General features: G+C 49.6%; 41 non-coding genes and 1 pseudogene across 41 annotated transcripts; all 42 read left to right on the forward strand.

The window, feature by feature from the left end:
• The first annotated feature begins 181 nt into the window (after positions 1-181).
• LOC145024524 (5S ribosomal RNA) lies at positions 182-300 on the forward strand. The gene has a single exon (XR_013672578.1). It is a non-coding gene; the product is annotated as a 5S ribosomal RNA (ribosomal RNA).
• A 217-nt stretch (positions 301-517) lies between these two features.
• On the forward strand, positions 518-636 carry LOC145026986 (5S ribosomal RNA). Its single transcript, XR_013674933.1, has one exon. It is a non-coding gene; the product is annotated as a 5S ribosomal RNA (ribosomal RNA).
• A 218-nt stretch (positions 637-854) lies between these two features.
• On the forward strand, positions 855-973 carry LOC145015099 (5S ribosomal RNA). The gene has a single exon (XR_013665750.1). It is a non-coding gene; the product is annotated as a 5S ribosomal RNA (ribosomal RNA).
• Positions 974-1,191: 218 nt separating this feature from the next.
• Positions 1,192-1,310, forward strand: LOC145025951 (5S ribosomal RNA). The gene has a single exon (XR_013673941.1). It is a non-coding gene; the product is annotated as a 5S ribosomal RNA (ribosomal RNA).
• Positions 1,311-1,529: 219 nt separating this feature from the next.
• LOC145015112 (5S ribosomal RNA) lies at positions 1,530-1,648 on the forward strand. Its single transcript, XR_013665752.1, has one exon. It is a non-coding gene; the product is annotated as a 5S ribosomal RNA (ribosomal RNA).
• Positions 1,649-1,867: 219 nt separating this feature from the next.
• LOC145026299 (5S ribosomal RNA) lies at positions 1,868-1,986 on the forward strand. Its single transcript, XR_013674279.1, has one exon. It is a non-coding gene; the product is annotated as a 5S ribosomal RNA (ribosomal RNA).
• Positions 1,987-2,205: 219 nt separating this feature from the next.
• On the forward strand, positions 2,206-2,324 carry LOC145025921 (5S ribosomal RNA). The gene has a single exon (XR_013673913.1). It is a non-coding gene; the product is annotated as a 5S ribosomal RNA (ribosomal RNA).
• A 219-nt stretch (positions 2,325-2,543) lies between these two features.
• Positions 2,544-2,655, forward strand: LOC145027619 (5S ribosomal RNA; annotated as a pseudogene).
• A 218-nt stretch (positions 2,656-2,873) lies between these two features.
• On the forward strand, positions 2,874-2,992 carry LOC145026300 (5S ribosomal RNA). Its single transcript, XR_013674280.1, has one exon. It is a non-coding gene; the product is annotated as a 5S ribosomal RNA (ribosomal RNA).
• Positions 2,993-3,211: 219 nt separating this feature from the next.
• On the forward strand, positions 3,212-3,330 carry LOC145026587 (5S ribosomal RNA). The gene has a single exon (XR_013674551.1). It is a non-coding gene; the product is annotated as a 5S ribosomal RNA (ribosomal RNA).
• Positions 3,331-3,547: 217 nt separating this feature from the next.
• On the forward strand, positions 3,548-3,666 carry LOC145024546 (5S ribosomal RNA). The gene has a single exon (XR_013672600.1). It is a non-coding gene; the product is annotated as a 5S ribosomal RNA (ribosomal RNA).
• A 218-nt stretch (positions 3,667-3,884) lies between these two features.
• On the forward strand, positions 3,885-4,003 carry LOC145015119 (5S ribosomal RNA). The gene has a single exon (XR_013665753.1). It is a non-coding gene; the product is annotated as a 5S ribosomal RNA (ribosomal RNA).
• A 221-nt stretch (positions 4,004-4,224) lies between these two features.
• Positions 4,225-4,343, forward strand: LOC145026652 (5S ribosomal RNA). Its single transcript, XR_013674613.1, has one exon. It is a non-coding gene; the product is annotated as a 5S ribosomal RNA (ribosomal RNA).
• A 217-nt stretch (positions 4,344-4,560) lies between these two features.
• LOC145027063 (5S ribosomal RNA) lies at positions 4,561-4,679 on the forward strand. The gene has a single exon (XR_013675005.1). It is a non-coding gene; the product is annotated as a 5S ribosomal RNA (ribosomal RNA).
• A 218-nt stretch (positions 4,680-4,897) lies between these two features.
• Positions 4,898-5,016, forward strand: LOC145015127 (5S ribosomal RNA). Its single transcript, XR_013665755.1, has one exon. It is a non-coding gene; the product is annotated as a 5S ribosomal RNA (ribosomal RNA).
• A 219-nt stretch (positions 5,017-5,235) lies between these two features.
• LOC145022646 (5S ribosomal RNA) lies at positions 5,236-5,354 on the forward strand. The gene has a single exon (XR_013670768.1). It is a non-coding gene; the product is annotated as a 5S ribosomal RNA (ribosomal RNA).
• A 218-nt stretch (positions 5,355-5,572) lies between these two features.
• On the forward strand, positions 5,573-5,691 carry LOC145015133 (5S ribosomal RNA). Its single transcript, XR_013665760.1, has one exon. It is a non-coding gene; the product is annotated as a 5S ribosomal RNA (ribosomal RNA).
• A 219-nt stretch (positions 5,692-5,910) lies between these two features.
• On the forward strand, positions 5,911-6,029 carry LOC145026871 (5S ribosomal RNA). The gene has a single exon (XR_013674823.1). It is a non-coding gene; the product is annotated as a 5S ribosomal RNA (ribosomal RNA).
• A 219-nt stretch (positions 6,030-6,248) lies between these two features.
• Positions 6,249-6,367, forward strand: LOC145025645 (5S ribosomal RNA). Its single transcript, XR_013673651.1, has one exon. It is a non-coding gene; the product is annotated as a 5S ribosomal RNA (ribosomal RNA).
• Positions 6,368-6,585: 218 nt separating this feature from the next.
• Positions 6,586-6,704, forward strand: LOC145015139 (5S ribosomal RNA). Its single transcript, XR_013665766.1, has one exon. It is a non-coding gene; the product is annotated as a 5S ribosomal RNA (ribosomal RNA).
• A 217-nt stretch (positions 6,705-6,921) lies between these two features.
• On the forward strand, positions 6,922-7,040 carry LOC145025974 (5S ribosomal RNA). Its single transcript, XR_013673963.1, has one exon. It is a non-coding gene; the product is annotated as a 5S ribosomal RNA (ribosomal RNA).
• Positions 7,041-7,259: 219 nt separating this feature from the next.
• Positions 7,260-7,378, forward strand: LOC145026908 (5S ribosomal RNA). The gene has a single exon (XR_013674859.1). It is a non-coding gene; the product is annotated as a 5S ribosomal RNA (ribosomal RNA).
• A 218-nt stretch (positions 7,379-7,596) lies between these two features.
• LOC145025975 (5S ribosomal RNA) lies at positions 7,597-7,715 on the forward strand. The gene has a single exon (XR_013673964.1). It is a non-coding gene; the product is annotated as a 5S ribosomal RNA (ribosomal RNA).
• A 219-nt stretch (positions 7,716-7,934) lies between these two features.
• On the forward strand, positions 7,935-8,053 carry LOC145026588 (5S ribosomal RNA). Its single transcript, XR_013674552.1, has one exon. It is a non-coding gene; the product is annotated as a 5S ribosomal RNA (ribosomal RNA).
• A 219-nt stretch (positions 8,054-8,272) lies between these two features.
• On the forward strand, positions 8,273-8,391 carry LOC145026568 (5S ribosomal RNA). Its single transcript, XR_013674533.1, has one exon. It is a non-coding gene; the product is annotated as a 5S ribosomal RNA (ribosomal RNA).
• A 218-nt stretch (positions 8,392-8,609) lies between these two features.
• Positions 8,610-8,728, forward strand: LOC145024557 (5S ribosomal RNA). The gene has a single exon (XR_013672611.1). It is a non-coding gene; the product is annotated as a 5S ribosomal RNA (ribosomal RNA).
• Positions 8,729-8,945: 217 nt separating this feature from the next.
• On the forward strand, positions 8,946-9,064 carry LOC145026569 (5S ribosomal RNA). The gene has a single exon (XR_013674534.1). It is a non-coding gene; the product is annotated as a 5S ribosomal RNA (ribosomal RNA).
• A 218-nt stretch (positions 9,065-9,282) lies between these two features.
• LOC145024568 (5S ribosomal RNA) lies at positions 9,283-9,401 on the forward strand. Its single transcript, XR_013672621.1, has one exon. It is a non-coding gene; the product is annotated as a 5S ribosomal RNA (ribosomal RNA).
• Positions 9,402-9,618: 217 nt separating this feature from the next.
• LOC145026672 (5S ribosomal RNA) lies at positions 9,619-9,737 on the forward strand. The gene has a single exon (XR_013674632.1). It is a non-coding gene; the product is annotated as a 5S ribosomal RNA (ribosomal RNA).
• A 218-nt stretch (positions 9,738-9,955) lies between these two features.
• LOC145024579 (5S ribosomal RNA) lies at positions 9,956-10,074 on the forward strand. Its single transcript, XR_013672632.1, has one exon. It is a non-coding gene; the product is annotated as a 5S ribosomal RNA (ribosomal RNA).
• Positions 10,075-10,291: 217 nt separating this feature from the next.
• On the forward strand, positions 10,292-10,410 carry LOC145026570 (5S ribosomal RNA). The gene has a single exon (XR_013674535.1). It is a non-coding gene; the product is annotated as a 5S ribosomal RNA (ribosomal RNA).
• Positions 10,411-10,628: 218 nt separating this feature from the next.
• LOC145024590 (5S ribosomal RNA) lies at positions 10,629-10,747 on the forward strand. Its single transcript, XR_013672642.1, has one exon. It is a non-coding gene; the product is annotated as a 5S ribosomal RNA (ribosomal RNA).
• Positions 10,748-10,964: 217 nt separating this feature from the next.
• On the forward strand, positions 10,965-11,083 carry LOC145026674 (5S ribosomal RNA). The gene has a single exon (XR_013674633.1). It is a non-coding gene; the product is annotated as a 5S ribosomal RNA (ribosomal RNA).
• Positions 11,084-11,301: 218 nt separating this feature from the next.
• On the forward strand, positions 11,302-11,420 carry LOC145026571 (5S ribosomal RNA). Its single transcript, XR_013674536.1, has one exon. It is a non-coding gene; the product is annotated as a 5S ribosomal RNA (ribosomal RNA).
• Positions 11,421-11,638: 218 nt separating this feature from the next.
• On the forward strand, positions 11,639-11,757 carry LOC145026515 (5S ribosomal RNA). Its single transcript, XR_013674485.1, has one exon. It is a non-coding gene; the product is annotated as a 5S ribosomal RNA (ribosomal RNA).
• A 219-nt stretch (positions 11,758-11,976) lies between these two features.
• On the forward strand, positions 11,977-12,095 carry LOC145022535 (5S ribosomal RNA). Its single transcript, XR_013670659.1, has one exon. It is a non-coding gene; the product is annotated as a 5S ribosomal RNA (ribosomal RNA).
• A 217-nt stretch (positions 12,096-12,312) lies between these two features.
• Positions 12,313-12,431, forward strand: LOC145026118 (5S ribosomal RNA). The gene has a single exon (XR_013674110.1). It is a non-coding gene; the product is annotated as a 5S ribosomal RNA (ribosomal RNA).
• Positions 12,432-12,651: 220 nt separating this feature from the next.
• LOC145026352 (5S ribosomal RNA) lies at positions 12,652-12,770 on the forward strand. Its single transcript, XR_013674330.1, has one exon. It is a non-coding gene; the product is annotated as a 5S ribosomal RNA (ribosomal RNA).
• Positions 12,771-12,989: 219 nt separating this feature from the next.
• LOC145015146 (5S ribosomal RNA) lies at positions 12,990-13,108 on the forward strand. Its single transcript, XR_013665770.1, has one exon. It is a non-coding gene; the product is annotated as a 5S ribosomal RNA (ribosomal RNA).
• Positions 13,109-13,326: 218 nt separating this feature from the next.
• LOC145027109 (5S ribosomal RNA) lies at positions 13,327-13,445 on the forward strand. The gene has a single exon (XR_013675049.1). It is a non-coding gene; the product is annotated as a 5S ribosomal RNA (ribosomal RNA).
• A 220-nt stretch (positions 13,446-13,665) lies between these two features.
• Positions 13,666-13,784, forward strand: LOC145026572 (5S ribosomal RNA). Its single transcript, XR_013674537.1, has one exon. It is a non-coding gene; the product is annotated as a 5S ribosomal RNA (ribosomal RNA).
• Positions 13,785-14,002: 218 nt separating this feature from the next.
• Positions 14,003-14,121, forward strand: LOC145024601 (5S ribosomal RNA). Its single transcript, XR_013672653.1, has one exon. It is a non-coding gene; the product is annotated as a 5S ribosomal RNA (ribosomal RNA).
• Positions 14,122-14,157: the final 36 nt, after the last annotated feature.

Raw genomic sequence — 14,157 nt, forward strand, 5'->3', positions numbered from 1 at the left:
GCGTTTTTTTTTTCTTTCTTGCTATATCCATGCTCGGGCGGCCTCCGGTTCAATGTTGATTGTTTTTTCTTGTTTCCCGAACCGAGCCGATCCATCACGTGGGTCCCACGCCTCGCGTCCGAAAGCAAACGAGGTTCTGCGTCTTGTAAGACATAAAAACAATAAGCATGGATAGTATTTCGGGTGCGATCATACCAGCACTAATGCACCGGATCCCATCAGAACTCCGCAGTTAAGCGTGCTTGGGCGAGAGTAGTACTAGGATGGGTGACCCCCCGGGAAGTCCTCGTGTTGCACCCCCTTTTTCGTTGCCCGTCTGCGTTTTTTTATGTTTTAGGTGCGTTTTTTTTTCTTTCTTGCTATATCCATGCTCGGGCGGCCTCCGGTTCAATGTTGATTGTTTTCTTGTTTCCCGAACCGAGCCGATCCATCACGTGGGTCCCACGCCTCGCGTCCGAAAGCAAACGAGGTTCTGCGTCTTGTAAGACATAAAAACAATAAGCATGGATAGTATTTCGGGTGCGATCATACCAGCACTAATGCACCGGATCCCAACAGAACTCCGCAGTTAAGCGTGCTTGGGTGAGAGTAGTACTAGGAAGGGTGACCCCCTGGGAAGTCCTCGTGTTGCACCCCCTTTTTCGTTGCCCGTCTGCGTTTTTTTTATGTTTTAGGTGCGTTTTTTTTTCTTTCTTGCTATATCCATGCTCGGGCGGCCTCCGGTTCAATGTTGATTGTTTTCTTGTTTCCCGAACCGAGCCGATCCATCACGTGAGTCCCACGCCTCGCGTCCGAAAGCAAACGAGGTTCTGCGTCTTGTAAGACATAAAAACAATAAGCATGGATAGTATTTCGGGTGCGATCATACCAGCACTAATGCACCGGATCCCATCAGAACTCCGCAGTTAAGCGTGCTTGGGCGAGAGTAGTACTAGGATGGGTGACCCCCTGGGAAGTCCTCGTGTTGCACCCCCTTTTTCGTTGCCCGTCTGCGTTTTTTTATGTTTTAGGTGCGTTTTTTTTTTCTTTCTTGCTATATCCATGCTCGGGCGGCCTCCGGTTCAATGTTGATTGTTTTCTTGTTTCCCGAACCGAGCCGATCCATCACGTGGGTCCCACGCCTCGCGTCCGAAAGCAAACGAGGTTCTGCGTCTTGTAAGACATAAAAACAATAAGCATGGATAGTATTTCGGGTGCGATCATACCAGCTCTTATGCACCGGATCCCATCAGAACTCCGCAGTTAAGCGTGCTTGGGCGAGAGTAGTACTAGGATGGGTGACCCCCTGGGAAGTCCTCGTGTTGCACCCCCTTTTTCGTTGCCCGTCTGCGTTTTTTTTATGTTTTAGGTGCGTTTTTTTTTTCTTTCTTGCTATATCCTTGCTCGGGCGGCCTCCGGTTCAATGTTGATTGTTTTCTTGTTTCCCGAACCGAGCCGATCCATCATGTGGGTCCCACGCCTCGCGTCCGAAAGCAAACGAGGTTCTGCGTCTTGTAAGACATAAAAACAATAAGCATGGATAGTATTTCGGGTGCGATCATACCAGCACTAATGCACCGGATCCCATCAGAACTCCGCAGTTAAGCGTGCTTGGGCGAGAGTAGTACTAGGATGGGTGACCCCCTGGGAAGTCCTCGTGTTGCACCCCCTTTTTCGTTGCCCGTCTGCGTTTTTTTTATGTTTTAGGTGCGTTTTTTTTTTCTTTCTTGCTATATCAATGCTCGGGCGGCCTCCGGTTCAATGTTGATTGTTTTCTTGTTTCCCGAACCGAGCCGATCCATCACGTGGGTCCCACGCCTCGCGTCCGAAAGCAAACGAGGTTCTGCGTCTTGTAAGACATAAAAACAATAAGCATGGATAGTATTTCGGGTGCGATCATACCAGCACCAATGCATCGGATCCCATCAGAACTCCGCAGTTAAGCGTGCTTGGGCGAGAGTAGTACTAGGATGGGTGACCCCCTGGGAAGTCCTCGTGTTGCACCCCCTTTTTCGTTGCCCGTCTGCGTTTTTTTTATGTTTTAGTTGCGTTTTTTTTTTCTTTCTTGCTATATCCATGCTCGGGCGGCCTCCGGTTCAATGTTGATTGTTTTCTTGTTTCCCGAACCGAGCCGATCCATCACGTGGGTCCCACGCCTCGCGTCCGAAAGCAAACGAGGTTCTGCGTCTTGTAAGACATAAAAACAATAAGCATGGATAGTATTTCCGGTGCGATCATACCAGCACTAATGCACCGGATCCCATCAGAACTCCGCAGTTAAGCGTGCTTGGGCGAGAGTAGTACTAGGATGGGTGACCCCCTGGGAAGTCCTCGTGTTGCACCCCCTTTTTCGTTGCCCGTCTGCGTTTTTTTTATGTTTTAGGTGCGTTTTTTTTTTCTTTCTTGCTATATCAATGCTCGGGCGGCCTCCGGTTCAATGTTGATTGTTTTCTTGTTTCCCGAACCGAGTCGATCCATCACGTGGGTCCCACGCCTCGCGTCCGAAAGCAAACGAGGTTCTGCGTCTTGTAAGACATAAAAACAATAAGCATGGATAGTATTTCGGGTGCGATCATACCAGCACCAATGCATCGGATCCCATCAGAACTCCGCAGTTAAGCGTGCTTGGGCGAGAGTAGTACTATGACCCCCTGGGAAGTCCTCGTGTTGCACCCCCTTTTTCGTTGCCCGTCTGCGTTTTTTTATGTTTTAGGTGCGTTTTTTTTTTCTTTCTTGGTATATCCATGCTCGGGCGGCCTCCGGTTCAATGTTGATTGTTTTCTTGTTTCCCGAACCGAGCCGATCCATCACGTGGGTCCCACGCCTCGCGTCCGAAAGCAAACGAGGTTCTGCGTCTTGTAAGACATAAAAACAATAAGCATGGATAGTATTTCGGGTGCGATCATACCAGCACCAATGCATCGGATCCCATCAGAACTCCGCAGTTAAGCGTGCTTGGGCGAGAGTAGTACTAGGATGGGTGACCCCCTGGGAAGTCCTCGTGTTGCACCCCCTTTTTCGTTGCCCGTCTGCGTTTTTTTTATGTTTTAGGTGCGTTTTTTTTTTCTTTCTTGCTATATCCATGCTCGGGCGGCCTCCGGTTCAATGTTGATTGTTTTCTTGTTTCCCGAACCGAGCCGATCCATCACGTGGGTCCCACGCCTCGCGTCCGAAAGCAAACGAGGTTCTGCGTCTTGTAAGACATAAAAACAATAAGCATGGATAGTATTTCGGGTGCGATCATACCAGCACCAATGCATCGGATCCCATCAGAACTCCGCAGCTAAGCGTGCTTGGGCGAGAGTAGTACTAGGATGGGTGACCCCCTGGGAAGTCCTCGTGTTGCACCCCCTTTTTCGTTGCCCGTCTGCGTTTTTTTATGTTTTAGGTGCGTTTTTTTTTCTTTCTTGCTATATCCATGCTCGGGCGGCCTCCGGTTCAATGTTGATTGTTTTCTTGTTTCCCGAACCGAGCCGATCCATCACGTGGGTCCCACGCCTCGCGTCCGAAAGCAAACGAGGTTCTGCGTCTTGTAAGACATAAAAACAATAAGCATGGATAGTATTTCGGGTGCGATCATACCAGCACTAATGCACCGGATCCCATCAGAACTCCGCAGTTAAGCGTGCTTGGGCGAGAGTAGTACTAGGATGGGTGACCCCCCGGGAAGTCCTCGTGTTGCACCCCCTTTTTCGTTGCCCGTCTGCGTTTTTTTATGTTTTAGGTGCGTTTTTTTTTTCTTTCTTGGTATATCCATGCTCGGGCGGCCTCCGGTTCAATGTTGATTGTTTTCTTGTTTCCCGAACCGAGCCGATCCATCACGTGGGTCCCACGCCTCGCGTCCGAAAGCAAACGAGGTTCTGCGTCTTGTAAGACATAAAAACAATAAGCATGGATAGTATTTCGGGTGCGATCATACCAGCACTAATGCACCGGATCCCATCAGAACTCCGCAGTTAAGCGTGCTTGGGCGAGAGTAGTACTAGGATGGGTGACCCCCTGGGAAGTCCTCGTGTTGCACCCCCTTTTTCGTTGCCCGTCTGCGTTTTTTTTATGTTTTAGGTGCGTTTTTTTTTTCTTTCTTGCCATATCCATGCTCGGGCGGCCTCCGGTTCAATGTTGATTGTTTTTTCTTGTTTCCCGAACCGAGCCGATCCATCACGTGGGTCCCACGCCTCGCGTCCGAAAGCAAACGAGGTTCTGCGTCTTGTAAGACATAAAAACAATAAGCATGGATAGTATTTCGGGTGCGATCATACCAGCACTAATGCACCGGATCCCATCAGAACTCCGCAGTTAAGCGTGCTTGGGCGAGAGTAGTACTAGGATGGGTGACCCCCCGGGAATTCCTCATGTTGCACCCCCTTTTTCGTTGCCCGTCTGCGTTTTTTTATGTTTTAGGTGCGTTTTTTTTTCTTTCTTGCTATATCCATGCTCGGGCGGCCTCCGGTTCAATGTTGATTGTTTTCTTGTTTCCCGAACCGAGCCGATCCATCACGTGGGTCCCACGCCTCGCGTCCGAAAGCAAACGAGGTTCTGCGTCTTGTAAGACATAAAAACAATAAGCATGGATAGTATTTCGGGTGCGATCATACCAGCACTAATGCACCGGATCCCAACAGAACTCCGCAGTTAAGCGTGCTTGGGTGAGAGTAGTACTAGGAAGGGTGACCCCGTGGGAAGTCCTCGTGTTGCACCCCCTTTTTCGTTGCCCGTCTGCGTTTTTTTTATGTTTTAGGTGCGTTTTTTTTTCTTTCTTGCTATATCCATGCTCGGGCGGCCTCCGGTTCAATGTTGATTGTTTTCTTGTTTCCCGAACCGAGCCGATCCATCACGTGAGTCCCACGCCTCGCGTCCGAAAGCAAACGAGGTTCTGCGTCTTGTAAGACATAAAAACAATAAGCATGGATAGTATTTCGGGTGCGATCATACCAGCACTAATGCACCGGATCCCATCAGAACTCCGCAGTTAAGCGTGCTTGGGCGAGAGTAGTACTAGGATGGGTGACCCCCTGGGAAGTCCTCGTGTTGCACCCCCTTTTTCGTTGCCCGTCTGCGTTTTTTTATGTTTTAGGTGCGTTTTTTTTTTTCTTTCTTGCTATATCCATGCTCGGGCGGCCTCCGGTTCAATGTTGATTGTTTTCTTGTTTCCCGAACCGAGCCGATCCATCACGTGGGTCCCACGCCTCGCGTCCGAAAGCAAACGAGGTTCTGCGTCTTGTAAGACATAAAAACAATAAGCATGGATAGTATTTCGGGTGCGATCATACCAGCACTTATGCACCGGATCCCATCAGAACTCCGCAGTTAAGCGTGCTTGGGCGAGAGTAGTACTAGGATGGGTGACCCCCTGGGAAGTCCTCGTGTTGCACCCCTTTTTCGTTGCCCGTCTGCGTTTTTTTTATGTTTTAGGTGCGTTTTTTTTTTCTTTCTTGCTATATCCATGCTCGGGCGGCCTCCGGTTCAATGTTGATTGTTTTCTTGTTTCCCGAACCGAGCCGATCCATCATGTGGGTCCCACGCCTCGCGTCCGAAAGCAAACGAGGTTCTGCGTCTTGTAAGACATAAAAACAATAAGCATGGATAGTATTTCGGGTGCGATCATACCAGCACTAATGCACCGGATCCCATCAGAACTCCGCAGTTAAGCGTGCTTGGGCGAGAGTAGTACTAGGATGGGTGACCCCCTGGGAAGTCCTCGTGTTGCACCCCCTTTTTCGTTGCCCGTCTGCGTTTTTTTTATGTTTTAGGTGCGTTTTTTTTTTCTTTCTTGCTATATCAATGCTCGGGCGGCCTCCGGTTCAATGTTGATTGTTTTCTTGTTTCCCGAACCGAGCCGATCCATCACGTGGGTCCCACGCCTCGCGTCCGAAAGCAAACGAGGTTCTGCGTCTTGTAAGACATAAAAACAATAAGCATGGATAGTATTTCGGGTGCGATCATACCAGCACCAATGCATCGGATCCCATCAGAACTCCGCAGTTAAGCGTGCTTGGGTGAGAGTAGTACTAGGATGGGTGACCCCCTGGGAAGTCCTCGTGTTGCACCCCCTTTTTCGTTGCCCGTCTGCGTTTTTTTTATGTTTTAGGTGCGTTTTTTTTTTCTTTCTTGCTATATCCATGCTCGGGCGGCCTCCGGTTCAATGTTGATTGTTTTCTTGTTTCCCGAACCGAGCCGATCCATCACGTGGGTCCCACGCCTCGCGTCCGAAAGCAAACGAGGTTCTGCGTCTTGTAAGACATAAAAACAATAAGCATGGATAGTATTTCGGGTGCGATCATACCAGCACTAATGCACCGGATCCCATCAGAACTCCGCAGTTAAGCGTGCTTGGGCGAGAGTAGTACTAGGATGGGTGACCCCCTGGGAAGTCCTCGTGTTGCTCCCCCTTTTTCGTTGCCCGTCTGCGTTTTTTTTATGTTTTAGGTGCGTTTTTTTTTCTTTCTTGCTATATCCATGCTCGGGCGGCCTCCGGTTCAATGTTGATTGTTTTCTTGTTTCCCGAACCGAGCCGATCCATCACGTGGGTCCCACGCCTCGCGTCCGAAAGCAAACGAGGTTCTGCGTCTTGTAAGACATAAAAACAATAAGCATGGATAGTATTTCGGGTGCGATCATACCAGCACTAATGCACCGGATCCCATCAGAACTCCGCAGTTAAGCGTGCTTGGGCGAGAGTAGTACTAGGATGGGTGACCCCCTGGGAAGTCCTCGTGTTGCACCCCCTTTTTCGTTGCCCGTCTGCGTTTTTTTTATGTTTTAGGTGCGTTTTTTTTCTTTCTTGCTATATCCATGCTCGGGCGGCCTCCGGTTCAATGTTGATTGTTTTCTTGTTTCCCGAACCGAGCCGATCCATCACGTGGGTCCCACGCCTCGCGTCCGAAAGCAAACGAGGTTCTGCGTCTTGTAAGACATAAAAACAATAAGCATGGATAGTATTTCGGGTGCGATCATACCAGCACTAATGCACCGGATCCCATCAGAACTCCGCAGTTAAGCGTTCTTGGGCGAGAGTAGTACTAGGATGGGTGACCCCCTGGGAAGTCCTCGTGTTGCACCCCCTTTTTCGTTGCCCGTCTGCGTTTTTTTTATGTTTTAGGTGCGTTTTTTTTTTCTTTCTTGCTATATCCATGCTCGGGCGGCATCCGGTTCAATGTTGATTGTTTTCTTGTTTCCCGAACCGAGCCGATCCATCACGTGGGTCCCACGCCTCGCGTCCGAAAGCAAACGAGGTTCTGCGTCTTGTAAGACATAAAAACAATAAGCATGGATAGTATTTCGGGTGCGATCATACCAGCACTAATGCACCGGATCCCATCAGAACTCCGCAGTTAAGCGTGCTTGGGCGAGAGTAGTACTAGGATTGGTGACCCCCTTGGAAGTCCTCGTGTTGCACCCCCTTTTTCGTTGCCCGTCTGCGTTTTTTTTTATGTTTTAGGTGCGTTTTTTTTCTTTCTTGCTATATCCATGCTCGGGCGGCCTCCGGTTCAATGTTGATTGTTTTCTTGTTTCCCGAACCGAGCCGATCCATCACGTGGGTCCCACGCCTCGCGTCCGAAAGCAAACGAGGTTCTGCGTCTTGTAAGACATAAAAACAATAAGCATGGATAGTATTTCGGGTGCGATCATACCAGCACTAATGCACCGGATCCCATCAGAACTCCGCAGTTAAGCGTTCTTGGGCGAGAGTAGTACTAGGATGGGTGACCCCCTGGGAAGTCCTCGTGTTGCACCCCCTTTTTCGTTGCCCGTCTGCGTTTTTTTTATGTTTTAGGTGCGTTTTTTTTTTCTTTCTTGCTATATCCATGCTCGGGCGGCATCCGGTTCAATGTTGATTGTTTTCTTGTTTCCCGAACCGAGCCGATCCATCACGTGGGTCCCACGCCTCGCGTCCGAAAGCAAACGAGGTTCTGCGTCTTGTAAGACATAAAAACAATAAGCATGGATAGTATTTCGGGTGCGATCATACCAGCACTAATGCACCGGATCTCATCAGAACTCCGCAGTTAAGCGTTCTTGGGCGAGAGTAGTACTAGGATGGGTGACCCCCTGGGAAGTCCTCGTGTTGCACCCCCTTTTTCGTTGCCCGTCTGCGTTTTTTTTATGTTTTAGGTGCGTTTTTTTTTTCTTTCTTGCTATATCCATGCTCGGGCGGCATCCGGTTCAATGTTGATTGTTTTCTTGTTTCCCGAACCGAGCCGATCCATCACGTGGGTCCCACGCCTCGCGTCCGAAAGCAAACGAGGTTCTGCGTCTTGTAAGACATAAAAACAATAAGCATGGATAGTATTTCGGGTGCGATCATACCAGCACTAATGCACCGGATCCCATCAGAACTCCGCAGTTAAGCGTGCTTGGGCGAGAGTAGTACTAGGATTGGTGACCCCCTGGGAAGTCCTCGTGTTGCACCCCCTTTTTCGTTGCCCGTCTGCGTTTTTTTTTATGTTTTAGGTGCGTTTTTTTTCTTTATTGCTATATCCATGCTCGGGCGGCCTCCGGTTCAATGTTGATTGTTTTCTTGTTTCCCGAACCGAGCCGATCCATCACGTGGGTCCCACGCCTCGCGTCCGAAAGCAAACGAGGTTCTGCGTCTTGTAAGACATAAAAACAATAAGCATGGATAGTATTTCGGGTGCGATCATACCAGCACTAATGCACCGGATCCCATCAGAACTCCGCAGTTAAGCGTGCTTGGGCGAGAGTAGTACTAGGATGGGTGACCCCCCGGGAAGTCCTCGTGTTGCACCCCCTTTTTCGTTGCCCGTCTGCGTTTTTTTATGTTTTAGGTGCGTTTTTTTTTCTTTCTTGCTATATCCATGCTCGGGCGGCATCCGGTTCAATGTTGATTGTTTTCTTGTTTCCCGAACCGAGCCGATCCATCACGTGGGTCCCACGCCTCGCGTCCGAAAGCAAACGAGGTTCTGCGTCTTGTAAGACATAAAAACAATAAGCATGGATAGTATTTCGGGTGCGATCATACCAGCACTAATGCACCGGATCCCATCAGAACTCCGCAGTTAAGCGTGCTTGGGCGAGAGTAGTACTAGGATTGGTGACCCCCTGGGAAGTCCTCGTGTTGCACCCCCTTTTTCGTTGCCCGTCTGCGTTTTTTTTTATGTTTTAGGTGCGTTTTTTTTCTTTCTTGCTATATCCATGCTCGGGCGGCCTCCGGTTCAATGTTGATTGTTTTCTTGTTTCCCGAACCGAGCCGATCCATCACGTGGGTCCCACGCCTCGCGTCCGAAAGCAAACGAGGTTCTGCGTCTTGTAAGACATAAAAACAATAAGCATGGATAGTATTTCGGGTGCGATCATACCAGCACTAATGCACCGGATCCCATCAGAACTCCGCAGTTAAGCGTGCTTGGGCGAGAGTAGTACTAGGATGGGTGACCCCCCGGGAAGTCCTCGTGTTGCACCCCCTTTTTCGTTGCCCGTCTGCGTTTTTTTATGTTTTAGGTGCGTTTTTTTTTCTTTCTTGCTATATCCATGCTCGGGCGGCATCCGGTTCAATGTTGATTGTTTTCTTGTTTCCCGAACCGAGCCGATCCATCACGTGGGTCCCACGCCTCGCGTCCGAAAGCAAACGAGGTTCTGCGTCTTGTAAGACATAAAAACAATAAGCATGGATAGTATTTCGGGTGCGATCATACCAGCACTAATGCACCGGATCCCATCAGAACTCCGCAGTTAAGCGTGCTTGGGCGAGAGTAGTACTAGGATTGGTGACCCCTTGGGAAGTCCTCGTGTTGCACCCCCTTTTTCGTTGCCCGTCTGCGTTTTTTTTTATGTTTTAGGTGCGTTTTTTTTCTTTCTTGCTATATCCATGCTCGGGCGGCCTCCGGTTCAATGTTGATTGTTTTCTTGTTTCCCGAACCGAGCCGATCCATCACGTGGGTCCCACGCCTCGCGTCCGAAAGCAAACGAGGTTCTGCGTCTTGTAAGACATAAAAACAATAAGCATGGATAGTATTTCGGGTGCGATCATACCAGCACTAATGCACCGGATCCCATCAGAACTCCGCAGTTAAGCGTGCTTGGGCGAGAGTAGTACTAGGATGGGTGACCCCCCGGGAAGTCCTCGTGTTGCACCCCCTTTTTCGTTGCCCGTCTGCGTTTTTTTATGTTTTAGGTGCGTTTTTTTTTCTTTCTTGCTATATCCATGCTCGGGCGGCATCCGGTTCAATGTTGATTGTTTTCTTGTTTCCCGAACCGAGCCGATCCATCACGTGGGTCCCACGCCTCGCGTCCGAAAGCAAACGAGGTTCTGCGTCTTGTAAGACATAAAAACAATAAGCATGGATAGTATTTCGGGTGCGATCATACCAGCACTAATGCACCGGATCCCATCAGAACTCCGCAGTTAAGCGTGCTTGGGCGAGAGTAGTACTAGGATTGGTGACCCCCTGGGAAGTCCTCGTGTTGCACCCCCTTTTTCGTTGCCCGTCTGCGTTTTTTTTTATGTTTTAGGTGCGTTTTTTTTCTTTCTTGCTATATCCATGCTCGGGCGGCCTCCGGTTCAATGTTGATTGTTTTCTTGTTTCCCGAACCGAGCCGATCCATCACGTGGGTCCCACGCCTCGCGTCCGAAAGCAAACGAGGTTCTGCGTCTTGTAAGACATAAAAACAATAAGCATGGATAGTATTTCGGGTGCGATCATACCAGCACTAATGCACCGGATCCCATCAGAACTCCGCAGTTAAGCGTGCTTGGGCGAGAGTAGTACTAGGATGGGTGACCCCCCGGGAAGTCCTCGTGTTGCACCCCCTTTTTCGTTGCCCGTCTGCGTTTTTTTATGTTTTAGGTGCGTTTTTTTTTCTTTCTTGCTATATCCATGCTCGGGCGGCATCCGGTTCAATGTTGATTGTTTTCTTGTTTCCCGAACCGAGCCGATCCATCACGTGGGTCCCACGCCTCGCGTCCGAAAGCAAACGAGGTTCTGCGTCTTGTAAGACATAAAAACAATAAGCATGGATAGTATTTCGGGTGCGATCATACCAGCACTAATGCACCGGATCCCATCAGAACTCCGCAGTTAAGCGTGCTTGGGCGAGAGTAGTACTAGGATTGGTGACCCCTTGGGAAGTCCTCGTGTTGCACCCCCTTTTTCGTTGCCCGTCTGCGTTTTTTTTTATGTTTTAGGTGCGTTTTTTTTCTTTCTTGCTATATCCATGCTCGGGCGGCCTCCGGTTCAATGTTGATTGTTTTCTTCTTTCCCGAACCGAGCCGATCCATCACGTGGGTCCCACGCCTCGCGTCCGAAAGCAAACGAGGTTCTGCGTCTTGTAAGACATAAAAACAATAAGCATGGATAGTATTTCGGGTGCGATCATACCAGCACTAATGCACCGGATCCCATCAGAACTCCGCAGTTAAGCGTGCTTGGGCGAGAGTAGTACTAGGATTGGTGACCCCCTGGGAAGTCCTCGTGTTGCACCCCCTTTTTCGTTGCCCGTCTGCGTTTTTTTTTATGTTTTAGGTGCGTTTTTTTTCTTTCTTGCTATATCCATGCTCGGGCGGCCTCCGGTTCAATGTTGATTGTTTTCTTGTTTCCCGAACCGAGCCGATCCATCACGTGGGTCCCACGCCTCGCGTCCGAAAGCAAACGAGGTTCTGCGTCTTGTAAGACATAAAAACAATAAGCATGGATAGTATTTCGGGTGCGATCATACCAGCACTAATGCACCGGATCCCATCAGAACTCCGCAGTTAAACGTGCTTGGGCGAGAGTAGTTCTAGGATGGGTGACCCCCTGGGAAGTCCTCGTGTTGCACCCCCTTTTTCGTTGCCCGTCTGCGTTTTTTTTATGTTTTAGGTGCGTTTTTTTTTTCTTTCTTGCTATATCCATGCTCGGGCGGCCTCCGGTTCAATGTTGATTGTTTTCTTGTTTCCCGAACCGAGCCGATCCATCACGTGGGTCCCACGCCTCGCGTCCGAAAGCAAACGAGGTTCTGCGTCTTGTAAGACATAAAAACAATAAGCATGGATAGTATTTCGGGTGCGATCATACCAGCACTAATGCACCGGATCCCATCAGAACTCCGCAGCTAAGCGTGCTTGGGCGAGAGTAGTACTAGGATGGGTGACCCCCTGGGAAGTCCTCGTGTTGCACCCCTTTTTCGTTGCCCGTCTGCGTTTTTTTTATGTTTTAGGTGCGTTTTTTTTTCTTTCTTGCTATATCCATGCTCGGGCGGCATCCGGTTCAATGTTGATTGTTTTCTTGTTTCCCGAACCGAGCCGATCCATCACGTGGGTCCCACGCCTCGCGTCCGAAAGCAAACGAGGTTCTGCGTCTTGTAAGACATAAAAACAATAAGCATGGATAGTATTTCGGGTGCGATCATACCAGCACTAATGCACCGGATCCCATCAGAACTCCGCAGTTAAGCGTGCTTGGGCGAGAGTAGTTCTAGGATGGGTGACCCCCTGGGAAGTCCTCGTGTTGCACCCCCTTTTTCGTTGCCCGTCTGCGTTTTTTTTATGTTTTAGGTGCGTTTTTTTTTTTCTTTCTTGCTATATCCATGCTCGGGCGGCCTCCGGTTCAATGTTGATTGTTTTCTTGTTTCCCGAACCGAGCCGATCCATCACGTGGGTCCCACGCCTCGCGTCCGAAAGCAAACGAGGTTCTGCGTCTTGTAAGACATAAAAACAATAAGCATGGATAGTATTTCGGGTGCGATCATACCAGCACTAATGCACCGGATCCCATCAGAACTCCGCAGCTAAGCGTGCTTGGGCGAGAGTAGTTCTAGGATGGGTGACCCCCTGGGAAGTCCTCGTGTTGCACCCCCTTTTTCGTTGCCCGTCTGCGTTTTTTTTATGTTTTAGGTGCGTTTTTTTTTTCTTTCTTGCTATATCCATGCTCGGGCGGCCTCCGGTTCAATGTTGATTGTTTTCTTGTTTCCCGAACCGAGCCGATCCATCACGTGGGTCCCACGCCTCGCGTCCGAAAGCAAACGAGGTTCTGCGTCTTGTAAGACATAAAAACAATAAGCATGGATAGTATTTCGGGTGCGATCATACCAGCACTAATGCACCGGATCCCATCAGAACTCCGCAGTTAAGCGTGCTTGGGCGAGAGTAGTACTAGGATGGGTGACCCCCTGGGAAGTCCTCGTGTTGCACCCCCTTTTTCGTTGCCCGTCTGCGTTTTTTTTTATGTTTTAGGTGCGTTTTTTTTCTTTCTTGCTATATCCATGCTCGGGCGGCCTCCGGTTCAATGTTGATTGTTTTCTTGTTTCCCGAACCGAGCCGATCCATCACGTGGGTCCCACGCCTCGCGTCCGAAAGCAAACGAGGTTCTGCGTCTTGTAAGACATAAAAACAATAAGCATGGATAGTATTTCGGGTGCGATCATACAAGCACTAATGCACCGGATCCCATCAGAACTCCGCAGCTAAGCGTGCTTGGGCGAGAGTAGTTCTAGGATGGGTGACCCCCTGGGAAGTCCTCGTGTTGCACCCCCTTTTTCGTTGCCCGTCTGCGTTTTTTTTATGTTTTAGGTGCGTTTTTTTTTTTCTTTCTTGCTATATCCATGCTCGGGCGGCCTCCGGTTCAATGTTGATTGTTTTCTTGTTTCCCGAACCGAGCCGATCCATCACGTGGGTCCCACGCCTCGCGTCCGAAAGCAAACGAGGTTCTGCGTCTTGTAAGACATAAAAACAATAAGCATGGATAGTATTTCGGGTGCGATCATACCAGCACTAATGCACCGGATCCCATCAGAACTCCGCAGTTAAGCGTGCTTGGGCGAGAGTAGTACTAGGATTGGTGACCCCCTGGGAAGTCCTCGTGTTGCACCCCTTTTTTCGTTGCCCGTCTGCGTTTTTTTTTATGTTTTAGGTGCGTTTTTTTTCTTTCTTGCTATATCCATGCTCGGGCGGCCTCCGGTTCAATGTTGATTGTTTTCTTGTTTCCCGAACCGAGCCGATCCATCACGTGGGTCCCACGCCTCGCGTCCGAAAGCAAACGAGGTTCTGCGTCTTGTAAGACATAAAAACAATAAGCATGGATAGTATTTCGGGTGCGATCATACCAGCACTAATGCACCGGATCCCATCAGAACTCCGCAGTTAAGCGTGCTTGGGCGAGAGTAGTACTAGGATGGGTGACCCCCCGGGAAGTCCTCGTGTTGCACCCCCTTTTTCGTTGCCCGTCTGCGTTTTTTTATGTTTTA

The sequence above is a fragment of the Lactuca saligna genome, chromosome 1 (assembly GCF_052625555.1).
Source record: "Lactuca saligna cultivar CGN05327 chromosome 1, ASM5262555v1, whole genome shotgun sequence".
NCBI classification, from domain to species: domain Eukaryota; kingdom Viridiplantae; phylum Streptophyta; class Magnoliopsida; order Asterales; family Asteraceae; genus Lactuca; species Lactuca saligna.